The sequence below is a fragment of the Eulemur rufifrons genome, chromosome 9 (assembly GCF_041146395.1).
Source record: "Eulemur rufifrons isolate Redbay chromosome 9, OSU_ERuf_1, whole genome shotgun sequence".
Taxonomy (NCBI): domain Eukaryota; kingdom Metazoa; phylum Chordata; class Mammalia; order Primates; family Lemuridae; genus Eulemur; species Eulemur rufifrons.
The window spans coordinates 17274705-17286254 of NC_090991.1; the positions used below are offsets into that span (position 1 = coordinate 17274705).

Here is an 11550-nt window from a genome sequence, read left to right on the forward strand (position 1 = left end):
TTTTTTTTAAGAGACAGGGTCCCACTATGTTGCAAAGGTTGGTTTCAAACTCCTGGCTTCAGGTGATCTTCCCACCTCGGCCTCCCAAGGTGCAGGATTACAGATGTGAACCACTGTACCTAGCCAAATTGGTGGTCTTCAAATTCAAATTCTATCAATCATCATTTTGATTGGGTGTTTTCATAGTACATACCAACAAATCACAAATTATAATTATATAAATCCTCAAAAAAATATAAAATTGAAACTGATTTCTGAATTTACTACAGCATGAGTAAACCAACCGGTTTAATGACTATGCTTCAAAAAGATTTTAAAAAGAATACAATTTCAAAAGAATTTTTGAATCTCATATCACAGTGCTACTGGAATAAAGTAAAATAATAGGTACTAAAATATGGGATACCATTTCACCTAACTTTTATCCAATACAATTTTTGTTAAAAAACAGAATGAGGCCGGGCGAGGTGGCTCACGCCTGTAATCCTAGCACTCTGGGAGGCCGAGGTGGGCGGATCGTTTGAGCTCAGGAGTTCGAGACCAGCCTGAGCAAGAGCGAGACCCCATCTCTACTAAAAATAGAAAGAAATTATATGGACAGCTAAAAATATATATAGAAAAAATTAGCCGGGCATGATGGTGCATGCCTGTAGTCCCAGCTACTCGGGAGGCTGAGACAGGAGGATCGCTTGAGCTCAGGAGTTTGAGGTTGCTGTGAGCTAGGCTGACGCCACGGCACTCACTCTAGCCTGGGCAACAGAGTGAGACTCTGTCTCAAAAAAAAAAAAAAACAGAATGAATGGTAGCCAGACTTGGTGGCACATGCCTATAGTCCCAGCTACTCAAGAGGCTGAGGTGGGAGGATTGCTTGAGTCCAGGAGTTTGAGGTTGCAGTATACCATCTATGATTGCGCCTGTGAATAGCCACTGCGTACCAACCAGCCTGGGCAACAAAGCAAAGCATCATTTCTTAAAAGAAAACAAAAAACAGAATGATAGTGTATTTTACATATTGTCAAAAAAATTAGACAGTTTTTATATCATAATTGTTTTACTTATTTTAACAAACATTCTGTATTTCAACAATAGAATCATTTTATTGTTAATGACTGGATTTCCCACCTCAAAGATACTCATAAGACACTTTTTAACATTTGCTTACTATATCTATTTCACCATTCCTACCCTAATATATTCCAAGCCATTACATGAAAGGCTGAATGAAAATCTGTATTTACAAGGCTCTTAAGTTAACCAGATGCCTTGTTAAATTTAGTTATGTAGAGTAGACAGCATATAAAATATCAGGAAGCTAATTCTCCAACTTAAGGTAAATTTTTGAAAGAATAATACATTATTTAAAAAAAGCAACTACCAGGCACAGTGGCTCTTGCCTGTAATCCTAGCACTTTGGGAGGCTGAAGTGGGAGAATTGCTTGAGCCCAGGAGTTTGAGACCAGCTTGGGCAACACAGCAAGATTCTATTTCTACAAAAAATAAAAAAATTACCCGGACGTGGTGGTACATGTCTGTACTCCCAGCTACTTGGGCGGCTAAGGTGGGAGGATTGCCTGAGCCCAGGAACTGGAGGTTATAGTGAGCTATGATGGTGCCACAGCACTATAGCCTGGGCAACAGAGTGAGGACCCTGTCTCTTAAAAAAAAAAAAAGAAAGAAATGAAAGTTCTTTATTTGATTCCTATTTAAAGTTCTCAAATTATACAACTTCCAAACTAAGTCCATTCATGTAGGTAAAAAAAAAAACAATTTTACAAATCACATTTGGCCCTGTTTATAGGCATAAAATACATATCCAATTCCAATATTAAAACTACTAAATGCAAAAACAAAAAAACACCTCTCTTATGATTTGTCTTATTATTAAATAATAAACAGCATCTATTCCATTATGTATACAACCAGAGGAAAAATAAATTCATTTGGCAGTAATCCTCATTGGTTTGGTGTAACATCTTTTACCACAGCAATAAACTCTCTTGTGAAACTTAGTCTTCTAACTTATCTAATTATCTATACATATTACAAAAACAAAATTCACATATCAACAATATTTTTATTTTCCTGTAAAACTATGCTATTCTTGAAGGTAGTAGTTCTCTCCAGCCAGTTTATTATACATTAGTATGTATAATTAGTTCAATGAAAAGGTAAAAAAAGAGGCCAGGCACAGTAGTTCAAGCCTGTAATTCTAGCACTTTGGGAGCAAGAGGTGGGAGGATCGCTTGAGCCCACGAGTTCAAGATCAGCCTGAGCAACACAGTGAGAACCCCATCTCTACAAAAGTTAGAAAAAAATTTCAGCCAGTCTTGGTGGTGTGGGCCTGTAGTCCCAGCTACTTGGAAGGCTGAGGGAGGAGGATCGCTTAAACCCAGGAATTGGAGATTGCAGTAAGCCAATGATAACACCACTGCACTCTAGCCCAGGCAACAGAGCAAGACCCTGAAGACCCTGTTCCAAAAAAAAAGGTAAACAAAAACAGAAACTTTCTATTGCTAGCATTCAAGTTTCTCTATTATAGTACATTTCTTCCTAAATAGAAATATTTTCACTTATTTTCCTACTTACAATCTTTTTATTCTTGATTAAAGTTTTATGGCATTATTTTATAGAAGTGAACATTCATACATAAAACACAAAAATACTTTGTTACTACCTAAACTGAAGATAAAAAGATCTTTTAATTACTCCATTTTCAAATTATTTGTCCTTTTCTAGAGAATGCAAAAACTTATTACCACTATCAACTATTGTTAAAGTAAAGAAATCTGAAAAGTTAGCACATTATATTGTCCTTCTGGGCAATTCAAGTAAACCAAACCAAATAAAATACTGTACTCTTATCATGTGAGGGTCCTTATAAAATATTATTATCATCATCTACCATTTACACAACATGAGATTACTTAAATACTATATATTAAATACTATGACATATAACAGAGTTCCTGTGCAACAATGAAGAAAAAAGTTTCCTTATCAAGTACAGTCAAGGATAAGGATGCTTTTGGCAAAGAGACAAAGCTTTTCCAATTTTCAGTGACACTAAATTCCCCAATTCTAAAAAAGGAAAAACCTTGACCTTGTTCAGTAATGCTGTTCATCAACTTATTCTAGAACCGCTTTCTCAGTCTCTATGGGAACAGATTGGAAGAAATCAATCCAAAACACAAACCAGAGACTTATGATTCCTATCACCAATGGATTAAAAACATCAACCAAGGCCAGGCACAGTGGCTCATGCCTGTAATCCCAGCACGCTGGGAGGCCGAGGCGGGAGGACTGCTTGAGCTCAGGAGTTCAAGACCAGCCTGAGCAACAGCGAGACCCTGTCTCTACTAAAAATAGAAAAAATTAGCCAGGCATGGTGGCATGCACCAGCAGGCCAGCTACTCGGGAGGCTGAGGCAAGAGGATCTCTTGAGCCCAAGAGTTTGAGGTTGCTGTGAGCTAGACTGATGCCACAGAACTCTAGCCCAGGTGACAAAGTGAGACTCTGTCTCGGAAAAAAAAAAAAAAAAACGAAAACATAAGGATTATGATTTGATGTAATATACTGAAGTATGTTGAAATTTTTTAAATATACTTAATATATTTATTTAATAGATTCAATTAGTCACATAATAAATTTTATGAACATACATATTACAATTAATATCTTTAAATCTATATATGCCCCCAAATAAAAAGATATTTTTTTTAATATGCTCCAAATTAAAAGTTTTCTTTCTTTAAATAAATTCTGCAATTCAAGAGAAACTGCTCTCACACATATGGTGTGACATTAGATAGTAATAATATATGTTCCCCAAAGTTTCCTCAGAAGTTACCATCATACCAAAACTGTTGGTATCCACCCAGGATCTTTTAGACAAAGTCCTCAGTATCCTCCAAGCTTTGAGACCTAAGAAAGTTAAATATACCCAATATGACCAAACAGACTAGAGAGGAGTCAGGAGAGATTAAAGAGAAGTTGTTGAAAGGAAAAGGAAAAAAACAAATAAAAACAAGCATACTTCAGAGATACGAGATTAAAAGTAAAAGGGATAAGGCAAAAAAGAAATTTCAAAAAACTGTAACTGGGTAATCAGAATATGTAAAAATATGGCAAACAAAAGTGTCCCATGATAATATTTATTCTTACTTATGCACCACACTCTGACATTTCCCATTTTTTAAAAATTGTTACTATGACTCACTAAATTGAATTCACAAGCCATCAATAGGTCACAACCTAAAGTTTGAAAGCACTGGCTTAAAGTAACTGACAATCATAGGAAAGTCCTTGCTTTCCTATGAAAATCTAGCTTGAGAAAACTATTAAGGAGGTGGAAAATTGAGAAGACAGAATTCCTCCAGAGCAGGAACAGTATCTTTAGGGCACATATTAATCACTTAAAGTTTGTTGAATTAATACATTTTGGAATATAAGAAGCACTTTCAAGGTGAAGACACACATACAAAGGATACCTGAATACAAAGGCTTAGAAGAATATGAGTACTCTGCATGCCCTTAAAGCCAAGGATGTTGAAAAGAGCTCTAGAAGGTAGAAGAATGATACCAAATTTTTCTTAAATAAATGAAGTACCAAAGGAAAAGGAAATTTCATTCCTTAAGATAGGCTTTACGTTCAGCAAAGGAAAAAGGAAACCTCTCATAGACTGAAAAGTCCCATTAGCATTAAGCACTATGCAGTAGTCCGTTATAGGTACAAAAAGTTAGTAAGCTACCTTGATATTCTAACCATTTCTTTCAAAAATATATGTCAGACTCCAAATGTATAAATCTAACTTCAAATCAAAATTATATAATGTGGCCAAGCATGGTAGCTCATGCCTGTAATCCTAGCAATCTGGGAGGCTGAGGCAGGAGGATCGCTTGAGCTCAGGAGTGTGAGACCAGCCTGAGCAAGAAAGAGAACCTGTTTCTACTAAAAATAGAAAACATTAGCCGGGTGTGGTGATGCGCACCTGTAGTCCCAGCTACTCCAGAGGCTGAGGCAGGAGGATCACCTGAGCCCAGGAGTTTGAGGTTGCTGTGAGCAAGGCTGATGCCATGGCACTCTAGCCTGGGCTACAAAGCGAGACTCTGTCTCAAAAAATAAAATATAAAAATTAAAAAATTATATAATGCAATTCACTCTTAAGTATTAGACTCCCGGCCGGGCGCGGTGGCTCACGCCTGTAATCCTAACACTCTGGGAGGCCGAGGCGGGTGGATCGCTCAAGGTCAGGAGTTCGAGACCACCCTGAGCAAGAGCGAGACCCCATCTCTACTAAAAAATAGAAAGACATTATATGGACAACTAAAAAATCTATATAGAAAAAATTAGCCAGGCATAGTGGCGCATGCCTGTAGTCCCAGCTACTCGGGAGGCTGAGGCAGAAGGATTGCTTGAGCCCAGGAGTCTGAGGTTGCTGTGAGCTAAGCTGACGCCATGGCACTCACTCTAGCCTGGGCAACAAAGTGAGACTCTGTCTCAACAAAAAAAAAAAATAAAAAAAAAGTATTAGACTCCCTATATTCATTCATAAACATTTATTAATCAGCTAGTGTGTGACAGCCAACTTACTGAGTGCTTACTATGTATTAAGCAATATGTTAAGTACTTAACAAGGGTTATTCTATTTAAATCTAACAACCCTGTAAAGTAGATACTATCCTTTTATTATAGATAGAAAAAGTGAGGCTTAAAAGTTAAATAAAGACGTTATACAGTGGCCAGGCGGGGTGGCTCACACCTGTATTCCTAGCACTCTTGGAGGCCAAGGCGGGAGGATCGCTTGAGGTCAGGAGTTCGAGACCAGCCTGAGCAAGAGTGAGACCTAGTCTCTATCAAAAATAGAAAAAAATATTACCCAGGCACGGTGGTCCGTGCCTGTAGTCCCAGCTACTGGAGGGCTGAGGCAGGAGGATTGCCTGAGCCCAGGAGTTTGAGATTGCAGTGAGCTATGATGACCCCACTGCACTCTATGCAGGGTGACAAAGCGAGACTGTCTCAAAAAAAAAAAAGAAGTTACACAGCTAATAAACGCTGACATTAAGATATACTAAGTGACAATTTTATTGACAATTAGACACCAATACTATTGGTGGCTGCAAATCAGAAAGTTTCGTTTTATTATTTAATAGCTTTCCCAGAAACTAAATTTTGCATGTCTTTCTGAATGATGCAGTAATTCACCTACTTTTCAATCTGCATAAAAGTAATTGATCAAATAATTTATCAAAAGGAAAAATTAGCCCTTTCTCAGCTTTAAAGTTAGAGGGCAATTCACTGTTTGTTATATTTAAATAATAACCTACAACATAACTATCACTGACATTTTTAGCAGGCTGTAGTATACTTATTATGCAAGGTACTTAGTAACCTGAACTTGTACTTACTTTATTTACATGTCAGGTACTTACATTTTGAGAAACTCTTCCACCTTTTATTGGCCACTTAATTTTGTCATTAAGAAGATACAGCCTTGGCCGGGCGCGGTGGCTCACGCCTGTAATCCTAGCACTCTGGGAGGCCGAGGTGGGCGGATCGTTTGAGCTCAGGAGTTCGAGACCAGCCTGAGCAAGAGCGAGACCCCACCTCTACTAAAAAAAATAGAAAGAAATTATATGGACAGCTAAAAATATATATAGAAAAAATTAGCCGGGCATGGTGGCGCATGCCTGTAGTCCCAGCTACTCGGGAGGCTGAGACAGGAGGATCGCTTGAGCTCAGGAGTTTGAGGTTGCTGTGAGCTAGGCTGACGCCACGGCACTCACTCTAGCCTGGGCAACAGAGTGAGACTCTGTCTCAAAAAAAAAAAAAAAAAAAAAAAAAAGAAGATACAGCCTTATGCTGTATTCCAGAACAAAAAGTCTGCTTCTAGCACAAATGGAATGGACTGATATAGAAATAACTGTTACCCCAGCCTGGGCAACATAACAAGACCCCATCCCTACAAAAAAATTAAAAATTAGCCAGGTGTGGTGGTGCACACCTACAGTCCCAGCTACTCAGAAGGCTGAGGCAAGAGGATCACTTGAGCCCAGGAGTTCCTGCCTGGGTGACAGAATGAGACTCTGTCTCTATAAAAATTAAAAAAAAAAAAAATCCAGCCATAAACAAGCACAGAAGCCTAAAGACAGATAAACATGTTAGCACTCTTGTTTAACAAAACAATCTCAACTTTATGCAGGACTTGACTATAGAACACTTTTTTGAAAAGATACATTTATATATGATCCTGAACAGCAGCCCTTAGCTAGTATGTCCAAAAAGCTCCTAATTTCTAAAAGGTTAAATTATCATGAGTACAACTAATTGTTATAAGTTAACAGAGACTACTGACAACCAAAAAGAGATACAAATGAAAAATTAACTGATTTTAATACACAAATCAGCCAAATGCAAAACACAAAATTTATTTCAAAGTAACATGAAAACAGATTAATCTTTCTCCAGACCCACTCAATTAAAAAAAAAAAAACAGATTAATCTAAACTCTAATTTCAATGCCAATAACTGGCCCCTAGACAACTTCCTGATTTACTAAATATTCATGTCTACTAAGAACCAGAAAATTCTTAAAATAAATTATACTCTTATGATTAGTTGAGTATCCAGTCTTTCTGGTATCCTGTAACCAGTTTCCGTCTTGTTGGTGAAATGGCATCATAACATGGGACTAAATATGTAGATACCTTGACATACAGAAAGCTTGTTTTATGCAAACACACATTCAATTAACTGCCATATTCACAGTTCTCCTAAAATCTGTATTATAAAAAAATACAATAATTTTTTTCTATTCAGTTCACTCATACTTTTGATCTTGTACACTGCTGTATTTCTTTAAAACCTCACAGACCTTAAATTTATTTGAGATACTATCTTTCAGTTTGGAAGCAATGTTTTGTTACTGTCAAGTTAAACTTAGACTATTCAAAGCCTTTAAACCCAGCTAATTCTTAGAAATTCTTCCATCTCTAAAACATAAGAATTATAACCAAATTAACAAATCGGATATCAGAATGCCAAAAATTAAGTCATTAAAAGGGAATCCAGAGAAAGAGCCAGTTGTGCAAGAACAGGAAGTGATGTACACTGCCATTTTGCAGATGAACTATTTAGAAACATAAGAAGTGCCATACTAATCTGGAATAAACTCAGACTAATAGCTCTCAGTATTCTGTTTCTGACAGTGGCATAAGAGGTCATCTGAAATAACCCTTAGGCAGTTTTCCCTTAATAATGTATTTATCCTTAAATATTGAGAAAAACAGGAAGGGAAACAAAATACATTTATCTAATTGATCAAGAACATACTTTTACCACTTTTAGGCAAACTTCCTACCAGCTATGGAAAAGAAAGTTTGTTTTCAGCTGTCTGAAAGACTACCTCTTAGTTTCAGTATGCTGAAATACAGCAAGTAGTTAACTTACACCCCGTGCACATCCTTAAGTTTTGTAGCCTTTATTGATAAATCCTCTCTGCCTGCATCTTTCCAAGATAAAAGCAGTCACTCTTTATGGAGGAGTATGCCTGAATGTATACATGTTAATGCATATGAATTAATTATCGACAACAAACCATAATATAGAGAACTAGACATTATGGCATAATTTGCCATGTAGGAGAAAACTCTACATATTACAACATGCAGCTCTGTCATGAAATAAAGATTCAAATGAATAGCATTGTGTAAGTTAAATGAATTGAGATGAATATTAAAAGGGAATAAAGAAAGCAAAGAAAATTCCATATTCTGAGGGAAAAAAATTAATAAAACTTATTTAACATGCCATGTCTCCTACATCAAAATCATGAAATAGGATGACAGAAATTAAATTAGTGCTGGCACTACTACTACTATCTTTAAATCCCTGTCATTATTTTTCTGGGAACATGTTTCAGAAAAAAAGAAGAAAAAATTCCTATCTTAAAACAGGTTTCAAAATGCAACAAACACACCAAAAAAGCTCTAATGGACAACATTTAATGACAATATAAAATGTAGATGGCATTTGGAGGTATTTAAAAATAAGTCAATCACTAAGTAAAACTTAAAACACTAAATACAACTCATTAGTAAAACATCAAGACAATTCGTATCTATACATAGTTTAGTCATCTTCATCACTTTTCGAAAAAATTATTTAATTCAATTAAAATTCATATATGGACACTTTGAAATCATGTCACCAATAAATCTAAACACTTTTAAAAAAAAGTAGCGACAGTACATCAAAACTACTTCAAGACTTGAAAACTACTCTTTGGTCACAAAAAGCACTTGGCAACACACTTCTAGAATGTTAAATTTTTTTAATTAATTTATTTCTAGTCTGCTAAGAACAAAACCAACAAGTGCTACTGTAAACCAGATAAGACGATTCGTTTTACAATAAATATGACATGAAGCAAAAGAAGTGGAAAAATGACTTACGGACTACAAAATATAAACCATACCATAGTTAGGCAAATATATGTTTAAAAAACAAAGCATTCGCTACAGAAAGGTTTGTAAACTAAGCAATTTCAGAAAACTCCAATTTCAACGTTATACAAAATAGCATTAACCTTAGAAATTCACAGTTCGGGGAGAAATGTCCATCAGACAGTCTGTATGTAAGGATCGTTAATAATTCCTTATGAACTACAAAAGTCATAGGAAGAAAACAAAGAGGGAAATGAGGGTGATACAAAATTATTTCACTTGAATCCTAACGAAAAACCCAACCTGCTCACAAAAAATGTCAATCCAGACATCTCTCCCAAAAAGAGGCATCGAAACTATTCTAACATAAGAGGGGTCCCTCTCAAGAGGCCAAATCCCCCAACAATAACAGGAACAAATATACTTCCCATAGACAGATCTCTGGGGAATTGTATTAAAACGGAACTGTCATCGATTTAAAACCAAAGGAAAAAGAGTAACCTTTCCAAGGGAAGCGCCATTACTTCCCTCTTCTGCTCCCCCTCCCTCCAGTGTATACATGGGTCTGTGTATGAAGAAACTGCCTTGGACTTCTGCAGCATTGCAGTAGACTAGAAGATGGGGAAGGGGGAAGGGAAGGGAAGGGGGAGAGAAACGCTTCCATCATCCCAACAGAAGAGGGGCACAGATTTCCTGAGGTGGGGTGGGATCCACCCAACAGGCTACCCGCAGCAGTCTCCCTTCCCTAGAACACACAGACACTACAAAGGAGAAGGAGCAGAAGGACCAGAAGGAAAGGGACCTCGAGCCTTTAAACCGGGGTGCACATCAACCCAGTCTCCTAGTGAGGGCCACACCTTCCTCGAAACATCCCCTTCCACCACCCCTTCCGGTGACCCTCAGGAAAAAGGAATGGAATTGCTCTTGCCCCTCAAAACGGGAGGGCGCCCAGCACACCAGCTTCTTCACCCCACCCACAGAATCACGGACCCTCCCTGTCTCCCTCCCCCACCCCACCCCCACATCCCTTCTTCCACACAGAGGCCTGAGTGGGCTGAATTTCCCCGCCCCCCTCCATGTCTCCCTTTCCCAAAGCAAAGGTGTCCTTACCCTTTCGCCGACAGGTCTGGGGCGGAGTAGGCAGGCGCAGCCCCCTGCAGCGCTCCGGTAGCCGCTACGCTGGAGGGCGAGGAGTGAGGAGGAGGAGGAGGAGGAGGGGGCCCGGCGACAGACCGCCGCCCCCCCCCCCCGAGCCCCAGCGAGCCGCCCAGCCCAAGCTCTGCGACAAGGGGCGGGGGGGGGGGGGCGAGGGGACGACCAGGGTCGAGGAAGCGCCCTCAGAGCTTGGGCTCGGCTAAGATGGCGCGGGGAAGTGCCGGGAGCCGCCGCCGCCGCCGGCGCCTCGGGGGAACCGGCCCGGGCCTCGGCCGCCTCCCGTCCTCACACAGCCGAGGCCCTCTTGGTCCCCCGCCGCGGCCCCTCGGCGGGCGGGCCCACGCGCAGCCCTCCGCCACCACCACCACCCCTGGGAAGGGGGCGCTCACAAAGGGAAGAGAGGCCGCGGGCCGGCCGGCGGGCGGCGGGGCGGGGTCCCCGGGGGCCGGGAGGCCTCAGCGGTTCGCTGGTGCCTAGTGCTCTCGGCCCGCGAAGGGCGCAGGGCGAACGGGACCCCCCTCTCCCTTCAGGCAGGCGGCGGCACCGACTCACTCTCTTTGCCACCCTCCCTCTCTCTCTCCGAGCCCTGAAGCCACAGAGCCCGGCCGCGGCCCAGGTTCCCCCCCTTTCCCCAACACCACTCCCCTCCTCCCGACCGTCATCCCTGTCTCCGATCTCGCGAGATTTCCCGCCTGACAGGCCCGACCCTGCGCGAGACACGACTACGTGCGCGCGCGCGCCCTCATAGGGGCGTGCGAATGCTTGCTCCAGGCGGAGTCGTCCAGGTGGTCTCCGTCCAGCCTGTCCTCATTCAGCTTGCTGAGCTCCTATGCCACGCGGCCGTGAGGTGCATTTATTTCACCCCGTAGATCTGAGGAAGAGCTCATCTGCACTGCCCCTCCTTCCCGCTTCCCACTTCCAAAGCATCTGCTCGCCGCTAATTCTGCGAATAAG

General features: G+C 40.4%; 1 protein-coding gene across 2 annotated transcripts in view; it reads right to left on the minus strand.

Annotated features, from left to right (window-relative positions):
• Positions 1-10697, minus strand: part of TAOK1 (TAO kinase 1) — a 125373-nt gene extending 114676 nt beyond the window's left edge. For both annotated transcript variants that reach the window (XM_069482204.1, XM_069482205.1), the window contains exon 1: positions 10552-10697. The gene's annotated coding sequence lies outside the window, so the exon portion shown is untranslated. The remainder of the gene's footprint in view (positions 1-10551) is intronic.
• Positions 10698-11550: the final 853 nt, after the last annotated feature.